Source organism: Amblyraja radiata, chromosome 43 (genome assembly GCF_010909765.2).
Source record: "Amblyraja radiata isolate CabotCenter1 chromosome 43, sAmbRad1.1.pri, whole genome shotgun sequence".
Lineage (NCBI taxonomy): Eukaryota > Metazoa > Chordata > Chondrichthyes > Rajiformes > Rajidae > Amblyraja > Amblyraja radiata.
In genome coordinates, this window is record NC_045998.1 from 6,144,583 (window position 1) to 6,165,385 (window position 20,803).

The 20,803-nt window shown below is 44.5% G+C and overlaps 2 long non-coding RNA genes across 2 annotated transcripts; one reads left to right on the top strand and one right to left on the bottom strand.

Moving 5' to 3' along the window:
- The first annotated feature begins 1,135 nt into the window (after positions 1-1,135).
- On the top strand, positions 1,136-12,012 carry LOC116968037. Its single transcript, XR_004410388.1, has 3 exons — positions 1,136-1,256; positions 4,352-4,355; positions 12,001-12,012. It is a non-coding gene; the product is annotated as an uncharacterized LOC116968037 (long non-coding RNA).
- LOC116968036 lies at positions 1,154-19,474 on the bottom strand. The gene is made up of 3 exons (XR_004410387.1): positions 19,465-19,474; positions 19,336-19,339; positions 1,154-1,272 (listed from the first exon to the last, which is right to left on the bottom strand). It is a non-coding gene; the product is annotated as an uncharacterized LOC116968036 (long non-coding RNA).
- Between the last annotated feature and the right edge of the window lie 1,329 nt (positions 19,475-20,803).

The following is a 20,803-nucleotide window of genomic DNA, read 5'->3' on the forward strand; positions in this document are numbered from 1 at the left end:
TGTTTTGCAGAATGTTACACGGCTTTTTCCCGTGGTCATTCGTATCAAGTTTCTTCACATTTGATGTTATATCTCACGTTATTAATATTTAAAGTTCAAAAAAAGAGAACTATGAGAATAATAACTGACAGTGAGAGTGAGACTTTTCGAGCAGCTTCCAGTGATGATGTCACAATGGCATCTCACAGTCCTCCAATCACAATGGGATCTCATTTACACAAGCTGCCCTGAAAATTCCGACAACTGAAAATAACATCACAATGTGATCTCTGCTGCCAATACACAAGCTATGAGAGTTGACGGAGTGGGGGATGGGAGGAGAAGAAATGTTATTTAACCATTGTCTTTAGTGGGAGAGTGTGAAAGGGGAGAGGTGAGGGATGGATTGACTGAGGGTAGGGAATGAATGAATGAATGAATGAATGAATGAATGAATGAATGAATGAATGAATGAGTGAAAGGGGAGTAAGGAGAGAGTGAGATTTCCCCGCCCCCCCATGTGAGAAGGATTGATTGGCTCAAGGGAGCGCTTATACCAACCCAAACGTCGAGTCCATTCATTGGCTCCGGGAAGCAGCAACTGTCCACCACCCCCCCCCCCCCCACCACCACATGGGAAGGATTGGTTGAGTTGGTGGAAAGGGTTGCGTTGGGAGAACGGGTGAGTGGTGGAATATTGCGTTGGGGAAACAGGTGAGTGGTGGAATATTGCATTGGGGAAATGGGGCCCAATGGGTCAGGGGTGTAGGGAGGGTGGGAGGAAGTGACTGAGTGTAAGGAGTGACTGAGGGTAGGGTAAAGGAGAGGGAGGGAGAGGTGAAGGATGGAGTGGAGGAGGGAAGGCGGTGAGGGAGAGAAGAGGGAGGGTGAAGAGAAGGGGGAGGGAGTGTTGGGGATGAGGGGAAATGAGTCGTGCCTGCGCAGTTGGGGGCTATGGGTGAGTGGTGGAAATTTGTGTTGACGAATGGGTTACGTTGGAGGAACGGGTGATGGGGTGATTGGCTTCGGGGGACGCCTGTCTCCGGGTTGAACGGCAATGCAGCATTCGGGGACCAGACCTCCCATGGGATGCCGCACCCCTCCCCCCCCATGTTGGGGGACGGGGCCCAACGGGTCCCACATGGTCTAGTATATTATACTTATAGTCTTGTTGTGTTTGGATCTGTCTGCGTGCATGTGAGCGATCTCAAGGAACTACGCCAAAACTCTACACAATAGCGTGAAAATATTTGCAGAACCTTACTCAGCTTTTTCCCGTCATCATTTTTCACGCTTCCTTCAGATTTGATGTTATATTTCACAAGTTATTGACATTTTAAGTTTAAAAAAAGCCAATTTTGAAAATAATACCTGCCTTTGAGAGTGAGACTCTTCCAGCAGCTTCCAGTGATGATGTCACAATGGCATCTTACAGTCCTCCAATCACAATGGGATCTCATTTACACAAGCTGCCATGAAGATCCCGTAAACCAAAAATGACATCACAATGTGATCTCAGCTGCCAATACACAAGCTGTGAGAGTGTTTTTACATTGTTGTAAGGACAGGGACGCAGAGGGGAGATTTAAAAGTTTTAAAGTGACATTTAAAAGTCGGATTTTTTTCAAGTCTGCACTGGCAGTTAGGCAGTTAGGCAGTTATGATGTCACAATGCCCTACTGGCCACAATGTTTCTATCCCAGAACACTGAGTCCTTCACAGCAAATGTCCTTCGGAGAAAGAATCTGCTAGCCTAACCTAGCACAGCAAAGTTCAATGATTAAATTTGGCTAACAAAGGATGGCCGTGTCGGTGGCACCTGCATCACATTAAATCTTAGTGCAATTGCATTTTATTTTAAGTTTAAAACGACCTGCACAGTTGGGGGCTATGGGTGAGTGGTGGAATATTGCATTGGGGAACGGATTGCGTTGGCGGAACGGGTGAGTGGTGGAATCTTACGTTGGGGGATGGGTAGATTTGGGGAGCATGCCTCCCATGTGACAGGGACCCAACGGGTGAGTTGTAGAATCTTACGTTGGGGAACAGGTTGCGTTGGGACCAGGCCTCCCGTGGGGGCTATGGGTGTTTGGTGGATTATTGCATTGGAACGGGTTACGTTGGGGGAACAGGTGAGTGGTGTAAACGGATTGCATTGGGGGAACGGGTGAGTGGTGGATTATTGCATTGGGGGACGGGGCCCAAGGGGTCCCACTTGGTCCAGTATATATATATACATGTATAAATAACGATATATCTAAGTCCACAAAGTCTGGTTGGCCCATGCGCTCGATGTACTGGTGCGGTTCCAGCGAACCACCGTCCCTCTCCTCTCCTCACCCGGCCATCTTTGTGTCCTGGGGGCACATCCTGCAGCTGACCTTGAAGGCACTCTGCCAATGCCTGCGCGTGTGGAGTTTGCACGTTCTCCGCGTGGGTTTCTCCACGCTTCACAGGTGGAGTCAAGCAACACAGAAACAGGCCCTTCGGCCCAACTTATCTCTCCCACGCTGGTGCCATGTGTAAGCTAGTACCACTTGCCCACATCCGCCCCTTATACGTCTAAACCTATCCGAGCCATGTACCTGCCCAAGTATCTTTTAACTTGGAGGGCTATGGACAAAAGGCAGGCGGGTGGGACTAGTGTAGATGGAACATGTTGGTCTGCATGGGCAGGTTGGGCTGAATGGCCTGTTTCCACGTTATAGAAACATAGAAAATAGGTGCAGAAGTAGGCCATTCGGCCCCTCGAGCCTGCACCATTCAATATGATCATGGCTGATCATCCAACTCAGTATCCCATACCTGCCTTCTCTCCATACCCCCTGATCCCTTTAGCCACAAGGGCCACATCTAGCTCCCTCTTAAATGTAGCCAATGAATTGGCCTCAACCACCTTCTGTGGCAGAGAATTCCAGAGATTCACCAGTCTCTGTGTGAAAAATGTTTTTCTCATCTCAGTCCTAAAAGACTTCCCCCTTATCCTTAAACTGTGACCCCCTTGTTCTGGACTTCCCCAACATTGGGAACAATCTTCCTGCACCTAGCCTGTCCAACCCCTTAAGAATTTTGTAAGTTTCTATAAGATCCCCCCTCAATCTTCTAAATTCAAGCGAGTACATAGATACATAGATACATAGAAAATAGGTGCAGGTGTAGGCCATTCGGCCCTTCGAGCCTGCACCGCCATTCAACATTATCATGGCTGATCATCCAACTCAGTATCCCGTACCTGCCTTCTCTCCATACCCCCTGATCCCTTTAGCCACAAGGGCCACATCTAACTCCCTCTTAAATATAGCCAATGAACTGGCCCCAACTACCCTCTGTGGCAGAGAGTTCCAGAGATTCACCACTCTCTGTGTGAAAAAGTTTCTTCTCATCTCGGTCCTAAAGGATTTCCCCCTTATCCTTAAGCTGTGACCCCTTGCCCTGGACTTCCCCAACATCGGGAACAATCTTCCTGCATCTAGCCTGTCCAACCCCATAAGAATTTTGTACGTTTCTATAAGATCCCCTCTCAATCTCCTAAATTCTAGCGAGTATAAGCCAAGTCTATCCAGTCTTTCTTCATATGAAAGTCCTGACATCCCAGGAATCAGTCTGGTGAACCTTCTCTGCACTCCCTCTATGGCTATAATGTCCTTCCTCAGATTTGGAGACCAAAACTGTACGCAATACTCCAGGTGTGGTCTCACCAAGACCCTGTACAACTGCAGTAGAACCTCCCTGCTCCTATACTCAAATCCTTTTGCGATGAATGCTAACATACCATTTGCTTTCTTCACTGCCTTCTGCACCTGCATGCCTACTTTCAATGACTGGTGTATCATGACACCCAGGTCTCGTTGCATCTCTTTTCCTAATCGGCCACCATTCAGATAATAGTCTACTATCCTGTTTTTGCCACCAAAGTGAATAACCTCACATTTATCCACATTATACTGCATCTGCCATGCATTTGCCCACTCACCCAACCTATCCAAGTCACCTTGCAGCCTCCTAGCATCCTCCTCCTATGATTCTATGAACATAGAAAGTAGAACAATACAGCACCAGAACAGGCCTTTTGACCCACAATTTGACCTACCCTGTCCAATATCTAAAGGGGCTGCTCCTTACCTTCTGGCTGCACTTCACACCCACCATCCTCATCTTTGAACACCCTGTGCATAGGGGAGGTGAAGATGTCCTGGTTCGGTTGCATCCTAGGCCTGGTCCAGCTAGTGATCTGCGAGTCACAGTGCCAGGCGGAAGAGGGCTCTGCCCGAGCCGGCTTCCGTCCCCTTTGCCGGGGTAACGTCCACTCCCAGGTGACACGAGAGAGGGACTACACCACAGTGTACAGATATAGGATAAAGGTTTATTTTAGTTTTGTTTATTGTCACGTGTACCGAGGTACAGACAAAAGCTTTCTCGTTTTGTGCTATCCAGTCAGCAGAAAGACTTTACACAATTACAAGCCTGTCGACCAACTTATCCCTTTTCTCCAGAGATGCTGCCTGACCCGCAGCGTTTCTTCAGCTTTCTGTGTCTATCTTACATGATTACAATCAAGCTGCCCACAGTGTACAGATACAGGATAAAGGGTATAACCTTTAGTGCAAGATAAAGTCCAGAAAAACCCAATTAAAGATAGTATGAGGATCTGCAATGTGGTTTTCACGTCGTATGACAAGACAATCTGTTGTTTCGATGAATACCTCTGCTCAGTCCGCCTAAACCTATCTGATCTGTTGTGTTCAAGAAGGAACTGCAGATGCTGGAAAATCGAAGGTACACAAAAATGCTGGAGAAACTCAGCGGGTGCAGCACATCTATGGAGCGAAGGAGATAGGTAACGTTTCGGGCCGAAACCCTTCTTCAGTCTGAAGATACCTATCTGATCTCTTGGTTGCTAAACACTTTAACTCGCCTACCCATTCCCACACTGACCTTTCTGTCCTGGGCCTCCTCCATTGTCAGAGTGAGGCCCAGCACAAATTGGAGGAACAGCACCTCATATTTCGCTTGGGTAGTTTACACCCCAGTGGTATGAACATTGACTACTCCAACTTCAAGTAACCTTTGTTTTCCCTCTCTCTCCATCCCTCGCCTTCCCAGTTCTCCGACCAGTCTAAAGGGCCTGTCCCACGAGCATGCGACTGCATGCGGCAAGCGTGACCTAACATGGTCGCTTGAGCCGTACGGCCTCGCGGGGCCGGTCCCATTTCGATCGCCGGAGCCGTATGGAGTTGTGCGGGGCTGGTCCTGACATCGCGCGGGGCTCCGAAAAAACTGACCGTGTTCAAAAATTCCGCGCGGCAACGGCCTGCCGGCCTGCAGCCGCATTGAGGCCGTACGCAGCGTCTTGAAGCCATATGCAGCGTATTGACGGCATACGCCTAGTGCATGGCGTTGCGCGATGACGTCACCGCCCGGCGTGCCGTTGTGTGATGACGTCACCGACCGACGCCGTGCGACGTCAAATTCAGTCGGCCCGCCTCCTGCCCAGCTGATTGGTGAGTATGATGTCGGGACCAGCCCCGCACAACTCCAGACGGCTCCACGGTTGGAAGTGGGACCGGCTCCGCGAGGCCGTACGCCTCAAGCGACCACGTTTGGTCGCGCTAGACGCATGCAATCGCATGCTGGTGGGACAGGCCCTTTGCTATCTCCGACTATATTTTATCTCTGTTTGCTTTGTTGTTACTTTCTTAACGAGCAATGATCTAATCTACATTTTCCTTCATCTCATCCCCTTTGTCGCGTTTTTACACCTTACACTTCCTTATCTCGGTATCTCCCCCGACTCTTAGTCTGAAGAAGGGTCTCGACCCGAAACGTCGCCCTTTCCTTCTCTCCAGAGATACCGCCTGACCCGCTGAGTTACTCCAGCATTTGGTGTCTATCTTTGGCTTAAACCAGCATCTGCAGTTCCTTCCACAAACACAATGTATTGTTCCCTTGCAAAGTCTACAACAGTGTCTACGATGTGACGGTATTTGGTGAAAGATTTGCAGAGTGCAATTGGATCAAGTCCTTATCTCTGGCAATATCCTATTAAGATGGTTATGTCAACATTTACCCTGCCAGATGATACATTCGCTCCTACGTTGACTGTAACTGATTAACACCAGTGGGTATCGAGCAGCACCAAATGACGTCTGTTGTGGTTTCACAGAAACTGATCAAGGACAATCCACTATGAGAAAGTGAGGCTGGTATGTGTCTCTGTTAATAAATGATCGGTTGTTTCTCTCTCCGGACTTCAACAACACATTTGATGTCTCTTCGACTGAGGATTCATAGAAAATAGGTGCAGGAGTAGGCCATTCGGCCTTTCGAGGCAGCACCGCCATTCAATATGATCATGGTTGATCATCCAAAATCAGTACCCCAGTTCCTATTTTCCCACTTTGATTCCGTTAGCCCTAAGAGCTATATCTAACTCTCTCTTGAAAACATAAATTGAATTGGCCTCCATTGCCTCTGTGGCAGAGAATTCCACAGATTCACAACTCTCTGGGGAGGTTTCCCCTCATTTCAGTTCTAAATGGCCTACCCCTGATTATTAAACTGTGGCCCCTGGTTCTGGACTCCCCCAACATCGGGAACATTTTTCCTGCATCTAGCCTGTTCAATCCCTTCAGAATCATATTTGTTTCTATAAGATCCCCTCTCATCCTTCCAAATTCCAGTGAATACAAGCCCAGTCGACCCATTCGTACATCATATGTCAGTCCCGCCATCCCGTGAATTAACCTGGTGAACCTACGCTCAATAGCAAGAATGCGGTGAAAACACGCTTCAGTTCCTACCAAGCGTAGAATTGGCGACCATTTCTCCGAACACTTGCGTTCGGTCCACCAAGGCCTGCTGGATCTCCCAGTTACCAACCATTTTAAACCACCCTTCCTATTCCCACACTGACGTTTCTATCCTGGGCCTCCTCCAGAGTGAGGCCACACACAAACTGGAGGACCAACACCTCATATTCCTCTTAGCTACATGACCCAGTCAGATGGAAAGAGATGGATGATGAACGGGTAGGCATGGACATGGCATCTCAGTGTACAGTTGCTGCCTGACTGCCTGTCATACGGAGTTTGTACGTTCTCCCTGTGGCCTGCATGGTTTTTCTCCTACATTCCAAAGACCTGCAGGTTTGTAGGTTAGTTGGCTTTGATAAATTGCCCCATGTGTTTAGGGAGTGGATGCAAAAGTTGGATAACATGGTATAGGCTGCTCTGGAAGGTTGGATCGAATGGGATCCAAGGAGAGATAGCCAAATGGATAGAAAATTGGTTTCATGGAAGGAAGCAGAGGGTGATGGTGGAAGGTTGCTACTCGGACTGGAGGCCTGTGACAGGCGGTGTTCCTCAGGGTTCAGTGTTGTGCCCATTGCTGTTTGTCATCACTATCAATAATTTGGTTGAGAATGTGCCTGGCAACATTATCAAGTGTGCAGCTGATACAAAAGTGGGTGGTATTGCAGAGAGTAAAGATGGATGTGAAATATTTCAGCAGGATCTGGATCGGGTGGGCTGAGGAATTGTTGATGGAATTTATATGTGTGTAATGTTGGTGAGGTCACATTTGCAAAGTTGAAGAAACAACTGAACAGGATAGGACAGGTTTAGAAGGATTTGGGGGAAATGCAGGCAGGTGGGGTGAATGTAGATGGGATATGTTAGTCGGTATGGGCAAGTTGGGCCTGTTCCCACGCTGTATCACTCTATGACTCCACCTTTTGAACTGAGGGATTCAGTGAAAACACACTTACTTTCCTACCAAGCATAGACTTGGTGACCATTTTGCCCAACACTTGTGTGACCATTTTGCCCAACTGCTGGATCTCCCGGTTACCAACCCCCCACCCTATTCCCACACTGATCTTTTAGTCCTGGGCCTCCATCAAGGCCAGAGTGAGGCCACACATAAACTGGAGGAACAGCACCTCATATTCCGCTTGGGTTGCTTACAACCTAATGGTGTGGATGGAAAGATTTAGATTATGTGCAGGTAGATAAGAGATGGACATGGCATCTCAGTGCAACAGCAGCGCAGCGGCACAACCTCACAACACCCAATACCCAGGTTCGATCCTAACGACGGGTGCTGTCTGTGCGGAGTTTGCACGTTCTCCCTCTGAACCATGTGGGTTTCCTCCGGGTGCCCCAGTTTCCTCCCACACTCCAAAGATGTTAATTGGCCCTCTGTAAATTACCTCTAGTAGGGAGTAGATGAGAAAGTGGGATAACATAGAATTGGTGTGAACGGGGTGATCGATGGTCGGCATGCACTCGGTGGGGCCGAAGGGCCTGTTTCCACGCTGTGTTTCTAATCAAAATACTATGTTGGGCACAGATATTGGGAATGGGTCATAGGACCTGTTCTGTGCTGTTCCATGTTCTATGAACATTGAATTCTCCAACTTTAAGTAACTGATCTACAAAAAAACACTCCCTCCTTTTTTTCCTTCCCTCCCCAGCCGCTCCTTGTCCCTGCCGTACCTGGACTCACATGCATTTCTCAACCCCCCTCCCCACTCCCCTTCCACCTGCATTCCTTCCTCTGGCTTCACAATTAGCCCCTTTTCTGTTGTTTTCTCACGCCATATGTCTTTTCATCTCTGGCCTCTGACCACCCCCAGACCCCATAGGAATGTTACAAAATGGTGAGATTAAAAAAATCAAGCCTGTAATTTATCCCATCAGATAAAGCATAAAAAGAACTTTAATTTGACACCTAATTCACTTTCATATCTTCAGTATTAATAAAGTGATGGCCATTTCATACTCAGAAATTAGCATCTTGTTCCCTATTGCTTTTCCATTGACTTAACACAAAAGCTGTGATCGAGGACAGTCAAAAGCCCATAACTTTCTTAAAAATTAAGAGAACTGAATGAAATGTTCAGTTATTATAGATTGAAGCATTCCGAAACAAATATAAAACATCTTACTTGGATGACCTGAAATTAAAGCATATAATTAGTTAGTTACCTAATTGTAGCTAATTATAAAATTGACCGTTATGATGGAAATAGTAATACACACCCAGACTGCCTTGAAAATTCAAAAATATGATATTCTCAAGATCAGAGCTTTAATATTATTGTATTATATGCTGTAAGTCCGTATGAGATAGGTAAATAAATTACAATTTCTAGCAATAGGACAAGTCTTTATGGAGAAGATCAGTTGCTAGCTGGTACATTAGCATATCATAATCAGTAACATCATCATACTCCTCAGATTGTAACCAATAAGCAACTCTGTACACCTTGTTTTTCCTCAATTTAGGCATTCTAAACTGCAAGTTCTTGCTCTTCAAACCACGCATGACATGCCTTTCTGCCCACTACTTTCCCATTAAGAATGTCCTGTAGATCATCACATTTGGAGTAGTCCAAATTCTGATAATCTCTGCGAATGCTGTCTAAATCAGTTTCTTTTGCTGGGCATTTGGATTGACAACTTTGCATTTCTTCTTCGGAGACATCTGTTTAAAATGTAAAGGTAAAAAAACACTGAACAGCATTAACAGAAACAAGTTATTATTTACAGTTTTAGAAAAAAGGTAGAAATTATAAAGTTAAATGCTAAAACAAATAGTAAATACCCAACAAAAAATTCATATTCATCAGTTTCATCAAATCAATTCAATTAAATTCATCTAAATTCAATTAGTAGATCTAAACATCTTTCCGTTTCTTAAGAAAGGGCTGCATTTTTTAAATAGCCTAAGTATCCAAATAACAAACTGACCCCATTCACACAAGAATTCACAATATAACATGATTTTTAAATCTCACCGTCATGAACGTATATGCAAAAATGGAAGGAATTTAATGTTTCATTCCCATAAATTAATCTAGAAACATCCACTCTCAATATAATCAAAATTATTATTTTTTTACACAATACATGTGACTAAAACCGTTGTGGATATTTAGTATAAAAATATTGATTATGGATAGATTATTACACAAAATATAGACGATTTAGTTGCTCTTATGACATGATTGTCCAAAAAAATGAGAATTTTAATCATCTTGCGAGTGGGTGTTTCTGGAATGTGATCAATTGGAACATTGCCGTTGCCATGAATTTTAACCCCGTATCGGCAGGAAAGACACCGCCGAATCGTTTGGGGACTAAATAACATTTTCGCATCGTAAAATTAGACTAAAGCCACCCCAAGAAGCAAGATTATATGTGAAATAGACAACTTACTTTTAGTTTTGTCCTGATATTATGATAGATCCGTCACCTTGAAGGCGTTGAGGGTGTTAGAAGTCGCTTTTTACTTTAATCCAGCGATTAAATTGTCCAGCGATTTAAAAAAAACCGGGAACGGAAGTCCAATCGATTTTTCTTCATCGACTAGCAGCCCGAGGAAATCCCTCTCCGACAAGCGATACAAACCTTCAATTTAATCCTGCCCCCCACCCTCTCCCCCCTTAAAGGATCCGGAGTCGCACACGGCCAGTGGCAGATCTGCAGCACCGCTGAAGGTAGGTTTTGTAACATCGCTACTATATGCTTTAATTCCATGGAGCACAGGGGACTGAGGGGTGATCTTATACAGGTTTATCGAGAGGGTAAATGCACTTTTATCCAGAGTAGGGGAATGAAAACTCAGAGAACATAGGTTTAAGATGTGGGAGAGGAAAGATGGTTTTCACAGAAAGGTTGGGTTTATGGAATGGATAGTTGAGGCAGTACAATATCCCAATATTTAAAAGACATTTGGACAAGTGTATGGATTGGGAAGGTGTTGTTTAGTTTAGTTTCTTTCAGTCACAGTGTACAGTTGTACAGTAGAAATTTGTTTTGTTGTGTGCTATCCAGTCAGCGAAAACACGATACATGATTATAATCAAGCCGCCCACAGGTTTCAAAGGACTTGGACAAAACACGAGCAGGTGGCGGCAACCGCGCCTTTGCTGTTGCAGCTCCTAGACGGTGGAACAGCATCCCTCTTCCCATCACAACTGCCCCCTCCATCGACTCCTTTAAGTCGAGACTAAAAACTCATCTCTACTCCCAAGCCTTTCGGGACGTCTTATACCAATGTAAAGCACTTTGGCCAACAAGAGTTGTTTTTTCAATGTGCTATATAAATAAAAGTGACTTGACTTGAATTGATTTGACTAATGTAGAAGGGGCATCTTGGTCGGTATGGGCAAGTTGAGCTGAAGGACCTGTTTCCATGTATGTCTCAATGACCTGTATCCACCTATCACTCTCCAGACTTTGTGTCTCCCCACCTCTTTACCAACTTTCTTTCCACCACCCCCCCCCCACCCATCAAAATCAGTCTCAAGAAGGGTCCCGACCCGAAATAACAACTAACCATGTTTTGCAGAGATGCTGCCTGCCCCGCTGAGTTACTCCAGCAATGTTTAGTTTGGTGTAGTACAGAGATACAGCGCAGAAACAGGCCCTTCGGCCCACCAAATCTGCACCGACCAGCGATCCCCACACACTAACAATATCCCACGCACACTAGGGACAATTTTCATATTTACCAAGCCAATTTACCTACATACATAGAAACAAAGAAACATAGAAAATAGGTACAGGAGTAGGCCATTCGGCCCTTCGAGCCTGCACCGCCATTCAATATGATCATGGCTGATCATCCAACTCAGTATCCTGTACCTGCCTTCTCTCCATACCCCCTAATCCCTTTAGCCACAAGGGCCACATCTAACTCCCTCTTAAATATAGCCAATGAACTAGCCTCAACTACCTTCTGTGACAGACAATTCCACAGATTCACCACTCTCTGTGTGAAAAATGTTTTTCTCATCTCGGTCCTAAAAGATTTCCCCCTTATCCTTAAACTGTGACCCCTTGTTCTGGACTTCCCCAACATCAGGAACAATCTTCCTGCATCTAGCCTGCCCAACTCCTTAAGAATTTTGTAAGTTTCTATAAGGTCCCCCCTCAATCTTCTAAATTTTAGCGAGTACAAGCCGAGTCTATCCAGTCTTTCTTCATATGAAAGTCCTGACATCCCCGGAATCAGTCTGGTGAACCTTCTCTGTAAGAATGTCCTTCCTCAGATTAGGGGACCGTGTACGTCTTTGGTGTGTGGAAGGAAACCGAAGATCTCGGAGAAAATGCACGCAGGTCACAGGGAGAACGCACAGACTCTGTACGGGCAGCACCTGTAGTCCGGATTGAACCTGGGTCTCCGGCGCTGTAAACTCTACCGCAGCACCACCGTGTGTCGTCTTATCTGCAGTTCCTGTGTCCACTCTTCGGATAGACCATGCCATGCCAAGATTACGGCTCCACCTGCACATCACTGGACAGGCCACTGGGCGGAAGAACACCCATGAAGACAGACACAAAGTGCTGGAGTAACTCATCACCTCAGGCAGCATCTCTGGAGAAAAAGGATGGGTGAAGTTTCGGTTCAAGACCCTTCCACAGACTCAAGGTCCCGATCCGAAACGTCCCATATCCCCCGATGTTGGGGGAGTCCAGAACCAGGGGTCACACACAGTTTAAGAATAAGGGGTAGGCCATTTTGGACTGAGATGAGGAAAAACCTCTTCACCCAGAGAGTTATGAATCTGTGGAATTCTCTGCCACAGATGGCAGTGGAGGCCAAATCACTCGATGTTTTCAAGAAAGAGTTCGATTTAGGGCTAAAGGAATTGAGGGGAGAAAGCAGGAACAGGGGCACTGATTTTGGATGATCAACCATGATCATATTGAATGGCGGTGCTGGCTCGATGGGCCGAATGGACTACTCCTGCATCTATGTTTCTATGTTTTTATGTTTCTCCTCAGTAAAAACAGAGGAGAAACACTTATTGAGGGTCATGCCAATCTCCTGCAACTCCACACAGACATGACCACTTTGGTTTCTGAGTGGCCCTGCTCTCTTTCCAGTTACCCTTTTTCACCTTAATATGTGTATAAAATCCCTGGATTCCCCTCATTTTTATTTGCCAGAGCCATTCCTGCCCCCTTTTCAGCCATGATTGAATGGTGGAGGAGTCTAGATGGGCCGAATGGCCCAATTCTGCTCCCATCATTTATGAGATTAATTCCCCCCCCCCCCCTTTCTCCTACTTCATAATAATCCTCACCCTCCAGGGATGCACTAGATCCCAGCTGCCTATACTTGACCCATGGCTCCCCTTCCTATCCAGAGCCTCGATTTCCCTCGTCATTACTTACTCCAAGCTGCCTTACTCTTCACTTTACTCGGGCGGTACAGTAGTGCAGCCGTGAGTCGCTGCCTTATGCCCCTGTCCCACTTAGGAAACCTGTGGAGACTTTGCGCCCAACCCAAGGTTTCCGTGCGGTTCCCGGAGGTTTTTGTCAGTCTCCCTAATGGAAGGTCTTACCTTCCACTACCTGCAACCTCCGGCAACCACCTGCAACCTCTGGCAACCACCTGCAACCTCCGCTACCACCTGCAACCTCCGGCAACCACCTGTAACCTCCGGCTACCATCTGCAACCTCCAGCAACCACCTGCAACCTCCGGCAACCACCTGCGACCTCCGGCAACCACCTGCAACCTCTGGCAACCACCTGCAACCTCCGGCTACCACCTGCAACCTCCGGAAACCACCTGAAACCTCCGGCAACCACCTGCAACCACCTTCAACTAGCATCGCAACCGGCTTCGACTAAAAAATGACCGATTTTTAAATCGGCAACCTATTTTTAGTCACGGCCGGTTTTGAATTTTTTGAAATAATCGGCAGAACATAGAAGAAGCGGAAACCACTTTCGACCATTAGGGAGACTGACAAAAACCTCCGGGAACCGCACGGAAACCTTGGGTGGGGCGCAAAGTCTCCAGAGGTTTCCGTTCAGGTTTCATAAGTGGGACAGGGGCATCATCACAGCGCTTACAGAGCCAGAGACCCGGGTTTGATCCTGACCATGGGTGATTGTCTGCGCAGAGTTTGTACGTTCCCCCTGTGACTTGCGTGGGTTTTCTCCAAGATCTTCGGTTTCCTCCCACACTCCAAATATGTACAGGTTTGTCGGTTAATCGGTTTCGTAATGCAGTAAATTTCTTCCTAGTGTGCGTAAGATCGTGTTAAAATGTGGGGGCACAGACTCGGTGGGCTGAATGGCCTGTTTCAGCGCTCTATCTCTAAACTAAACTAATCATAATCATAATCATAATTTATTAGCCAAGTATATTTTGCAACATTCGAGGAATTTGGTTTGTCGTACAGTCATAACAAAAAAGCAACAAGACACACAACTTCATAAAACATTGACCATAAACATCCACCACAGCAACTCCTCCACATTCCCCACTATGATGGAAGGCAATAAAGTATTATCTTCTTTCCTCATTTCCTCCCGCGGTCGGGGGAGTTGAACCATCCACAGCCGGCGATCGAGCTCCCACGACAGGGTGGTCTACGCTCCCGCATCCGGGCGGTCGAAACTCCTGTGGCTTGAAGTTCCCGAAGTCGGTCCCTAACCAGGGACAGCGAGCTTCACGATGTTAAAGTCCACAGCTCCCGCAGGTTGGAGCATCAAAGGCCGACTCCTGACCCACAGTCAAGATCCATGTACCTGTCCAAATGTCTTTTTTTTTAAGTTGTTATTGTACCTGCCTCAACAACCTCCTCTGCCAGCTCCTTCCACATACACACTGTGTGGAAAAGTTACCCCTCATGTTCCTATCAAATCATTCCCCTCTCAACTTACACCAAAGCCTTCTCATTCCTGATTCTCCTGCTCTGGATCAAAGACTCTGTGCTTTTCTTACATGGATTTTCGACAAAGTTGTTAGAAAAAATCCTAGGGGATCATATACTTTCTTGCAATGTAGGACCTCCAGCACCTCATCTCCTGTAATGTGTAGTCTCATCCGGACTTCAGGAGTAATCCCCGAGTTTCCGGGCACCTTTTCCCAAACGAGAAATATTTATTTAACATCACCTCCATCTCCTGCGGCTCCAGGTGTAGACGCCATCACATATCTTTAATGAGCCCTGCTCTCACCCAAGCTACTCCAGAGAGAAGAGACCTTTTGCATGCAGCATGCTGGAGGAAACTCACAGACACACACAGAGTCATAGTTTCATGCGGCACAAAAACAGGCCCTTCATCCTAACTAGTCCATGGCGACCAAGATGCCCCATCCAAGCCAGACCCATTTGCCCACATTTAGCCCATATTCATCCAAATGGGCAGCACGGTGACATAGCATGGCGGCTCGGTGGTGCATCGGTAGAGCTGCTGCCTTACAGCATCAGAGACCCGGGTTCTCCTAGTGGTAGCATGCTGTAAGGTTGTAACGTCGTTTGCTCCCTTAACTTTTAACTCCTTGCCTACCACTCTTTCAATGTTACTTGTTATTTCTTGATTTCAAGACATGGTCTAACCTTTTTTAAAGTGTTGACAACACTTTTACACGCTTCAATCGTGTAAAGGATGGAGACGAGCAAAAAAAGCTTCTTCAAGGAAGGAGCGTGGGGAAGGCGCAGCCTCTGACTCTGGTACCTCAGAAGCAATATCGAAAATGAACAGAGAATTGAACACAAGATTCTGCGGTTTGGAAGAAATGTAGAAAGGAATTTCGAGCAAATTGAAGGAAGTTCAAGACAAGCTTATTATGTTACAAGATGAATCTCGTGAACAGAAGGAACAAATTGATAACTTGCGAACGATGGGTCAGGAAAGAGATTTGAAGATTGAAATACTGGAACGGAAAATAAATGAAAATACTCGGGCAATCGAGCAATACAAGACTAAAAACATGGATCTGGAAAACAGAAGCTGTCGACTGAATCTGCAGATTGTTGGTTTGCCTGAAGGTCCAGAAGGGGATAATGTTATAAAATATGCCTCTAAAATGATAAAGGAGACTTTCAACATTGAACAGTATGAAAATCTTCCAATTTTGGACAACGCACACAGAGTCTGGAAGAAAGCTGTTCTCAAAGCTGTTATTGTTCATATTTTGACAATATATCGTTCTGTAAATGATTAAGAATTAAGATTATTGTCTAATCACTTTTTAGAATTTTAGTATGATGGTATCAGACCATAACTTTTACTTTCTCTAAGATACTGTTGATTTAATGTAATGGTATTATATATTAACTTTTAAGATCTTCTTTGTTAGCTCTTCTACTTTTAAAATGTCCATTGAAGGATCTTTCCCCCTGTCTTTAGACAAACAATGTGAAGCAGTTCTTGATTTTCATAGTTTGCACGTATTTTGACCTTGGATAAGCAATATGAAGTAGTTCTTGTTTTTCACAGTAAGCATGTACTTTTTAACCAATTAAATTAATTTGTTTTGGCTATTGAGTGGTAAATATACCTTCTTTTTATGTTGGGAGCTGTCATTAGAAGAGATGAGTGTAGGGGAGGGATTAGGTAGCATACTGACTGTCTACTGGGCAGTTTCGGGGTTTGTATGGGTTGGGGGAGACTTTTCCTTTAAGTTTAGTTTTTTCTATCTGGGCAGAATTTGAACGACAAAAATGTCTGAAATGTCGTCACTTCTGACTCCGCATTAGATTTTTCTCCTTCCAGTCTCATGAACTGCTATGGCCTACGAAATTAACCCTTTACATTCCACATGATTTTTACAAATATTATGGATAAAGTTATTAACTTCCTTTCATGGAATGTTAATGGTCTGAATCATCCCATTAAGAGGATTTTTTAAGAAAGTTCTTCATAGACTAAATGCTCAGATTATCTTTGTTCAGGAAACTCATGTAAGGAAAGACGACAATCAACGATTCTTTAAGTTTTGGAGAGGACAGCAGATTCATTCAAATTCACAGGCGAAGGTGAAAGGAGTCTCTATTTTTATTGATTCCTCAATTTTGTTGTTCATTATGAAACCATTTCTGATCCATATGGTAGATTTTTGATGATCACTGGTGTTCTTCATAACCAAAAACTTATCTCCAATGACGTATTATAAGTAATTCATTCCACCTTTTCTCTTTTTTGATATTTGTAATTCTTTTTTTCTCTTTCTCTCTCTTTCTATCTACATAAAAAAACACTAGAAGCAGAATTAATCGACAATTGAAAATTTTAATAATGTATGATTGATGTATATGAAAAGGTTTTTTTACTATAATATGTAACTATACTTTACCATAATATGTTTGCTTCTAATAAAAATATTAAAAAAAAAAAAAAAAAGTTGTTATGGAGAATGTTTATGCACCTAATATTGATCACCCTGAGTTTTTTAAACAGTTAATCGCACCCTTTCCTAATTTAAACGAACATCTTTTGATAATGGGTGAAGATTTTAACTGCTGTTTGAACCCCTTGATGGACAGATCTGCATCTGATCATGCGCTTCTAAATAAATCAGCTATTTTTATCAATTCTTTTTTACTTGACTCTGGAAAGTTAGCAGTCTGGAAATTCCTACACACAAATGACAAATAATTTTATTTTTTCTCTCATGTATATCATAGTTACTCTAGGATTGACTACTTTATAATAGATTCCCGGCTAGTTTCATCGGTCACTGCGTGTGAGTCTGATGCAATTGCTATTTCTGATCATGCACCATTGAAACTATAAATCAAACTATCTGATTCCAAGTTTAGTGCTAAACAATGGCGATTTAATACTACTTTGCTCCAAGATTTAAATGTTGTTAATTTTATTAAAGATCAGATTGCTTTCTTCTTCTTAACAAACTCTACTGAAGAAATATCTAATAGTGTAGTCTGTGATGCTTTTAAGGCATATATTCGTGGACAAATTATTTCATACTCCGCAGGATTACAAAAACAAACTAAAAATGAAATACGTATATTGGCAGATGAGATTAAAGTAATTGATTAAAAAAATATTCAAAAGCTCCTAGTCTAGAGCTCTATAAGAATAGAGTTGAACTTCAACTGAGACATAATTTGTCATTAGTATCAATGATTGAGAATCAGCTACTTAAAACCAAAAGTGAATTTTAAATACATGGCGATAAATCTGGCAAATTACTCGCCAATCAGTTGAAAGCTGTGTCAGCCAAACGTCAGATTATTAAAGTGAGTAAACGTGATGGTATATTGACAATAGACCATGATGAAATTAATAAATCCTTCCAGGAATTTTATACCTCCCTATACCAATCAGAACGTCCTACTGATCCCAATATAATGGTTTTGTTTTGCTTTTTTTTTAGTTTAGGGGGTTTTGTTTTTCTCTGTTTTTTCTTTTTTTTTTCTTTTTATCTTTTTGTTTTTATATATACAAGTTATCTTTTAAACACTTAACTATATTTACCTAGAGACCGGGAGGTCTATACCCAATGTGTATTTTGACACTGGACTCATTCATAGGTTATATTTGTTATTAATGTAATCCTGATCTCTATGTATCAATATCACTGTTTTGTTTATCATTATTGGGGGTTTTTTGTGTTGTTTTGTTTTTGTTTTTGAAAAAATTAATAAAAGGATTTAAAAAGAAAAAGAGACCCGGGTTCGATCCTGACTACGGATGCTGTCTGTACAGAGTTTGCATCTTCACCCCATGACCTGCGTGGGTTTTCTCCGAGATCTTCGGTTTTCTCCCACACTCAAAAGACATACAGATTTGTAGGTTATTTGGCTTGGTTTTAAACAAAATGTCGAAATTGTCCCTAGTGTGTGTAGAGCAGTTTTAATGTGTGGGGATCGCTGGTTGGTATGGACTCATTCACAACAAGAGAAGTTGAGTATAGGAGCAAAGAGGTCCTTCTGCAGTTGTACAGGGCCCTAGTGAGACCACACCTGGAGTACTGTGTGCAGTTTTGGTCCCCTAATTTGTGGAAGGAAATTCTTGCTATTGAGGGAGTGCAGCGTAGGTTTACAAGGTTAATTCCCGGGATGGCGGGACTGTCATATGCTGAGAGAATGGAGCGGCTGGGCTTGTATACTCTGGAGTTTAGAATAATGAGAGGGGATCTTATTGAAACATATAAGATTATTAAGGGTTTGAATATGCTAGAGGCAGGAAACATATTCACGATGTTGGGGGAGTCCAGAACCAGGGGCCACAGTATAAGAATAAGAGGTAAGCCATTTAGAAAGGTAACGACAAAACACTTCTTCACACAGAGAGTTGTGAGTCTGTGGAATTCTCTGCCTCAGAGGGCGGTGGAGGCCGGTTATCTGGATGTTTTCAAGAGAGAGCTAGATAGGGCTCTGAAACGGGATATGAGGGGAAGGCAGGAACGGGGGTACTGATTAGGGATAATCAGCCATGATCACATTGAATGGCGGTACTGGCTCGAACGGCCAAATGGCCTACTCCAGCACCTATTGTCTATTGTCTATTGTCTATTGACTCGGTGGGCCGAAGGGCCTGTTTCCCCGTTGTAAACTCTAAACTGAACTAAACTAAACTAAACTTTTCCTAAATTTGTTCATGCAAATGCCTTTTAAATGTTGTTATACTACCTGCCTCAACAACCTCCTCTGGCAGCTCGTTCCATCCACAAATTTTCCTCTCTCACAGTGAGACTCCCATCTCACCTTCCAAAGCTTGAATCAGCAGTCAGAAATACCAGAGACAAACGTCTTGATTTTTGGACAGCCATTATTTCTTTTTACTCTCTCGCAGAATTTGGTTTAGTTTAGTTTAGAGATACAGCATGGAAACAGGCCCTTCGGCCCACCGAGTCTGCGCCAATCAGCGAGCCCGGCACATTAACACTGTCCTACACACACTAGGGACAATCTTTACATTTACACCAAGCCAATTTACCGACAGTACATACATGTACGTCTTTGGAGTGTTGGAGGAAACCGAAGAAATTAGAGGTCACAGGGAGAACGTAAAACTCCGCACAGACAGCACCCGTAGTCGGGATCGAACCCGGGTCTCCAGGTAAGGCAACAACTCTACCGCTGCCCCATGTCGTCTTGCGTAATTTATGTATAATGTGTGCTTGTGCGTTGTCTGAGTCTGTGTGCCTGAGATGTTGCTGCAAGCAAGATTTTCATTGTACCTGTACCTCACCGTATGTCAACAAACTAAACTGGTCCAAATCTTTCCTCTTACAATTAGCGGGCAGAGCTGCTGCCTCACAGCGCCAGAGACCCGGGTTCAGTCCTGCCTACGGGTGCTGTCTGCGAGAAGTTTGTACGTTCTCCCCCGTGACCTGCCTGGGTTTTCTCCAAGATCTTCGGTTTCCTCCCACACTCCAAAGACATACTTTTTGTAGGTTTGTAGGTTAATTGGCTTGGTGTAAATGTAAAAATTGTCCCTAGTGTGTGTAGGATGGTGTTCATGTGCGGGGATCGCTGGTCAGTGGACACGGTGGGCCGAAGGGTCTGTTTCCGTGCTGTATTTCTCAACTAAACTAAACGATACCAGTACAATCCCTTCGGATTCTCCTTTACTTTATCCGATAAAGCTCTCTCATGTCCCTTTTTGCCCTGTTGATGTACCTGTTTACTTCCTACTTTAACCCCTACATCCCCAACACTCCCCAAAGGATACCCTTGACCCCAGCTGCTTATACCTAACATATCCCCCCCCCTCCCCCCCATCCATCCGTCGCCTGTCCATTCCCTCCACGGATGCTGCCTGACCTGCTGAGTCCCTCAGTCCAAGATACACACAAAATGCTGGAGTAACTCAGCGGGACAGACAGCATCTCTGGAGAAATGGAATGGGTGATTTCGGGTCGAGACCCTTCTTCCACTGAGTCCCTCAGTCGAGTTCATAGAAATGTAGAAACATAGAAAATAGGTGCAGGAGTAGGCCATTCAGCCCTTCGAGCCTGCACCGCCATTCAATATGATCATGGTTGATCATCCAACTCAGTATCCTGTACCTGCCTTCTCTCCATACCCCCTGATCCCTTTA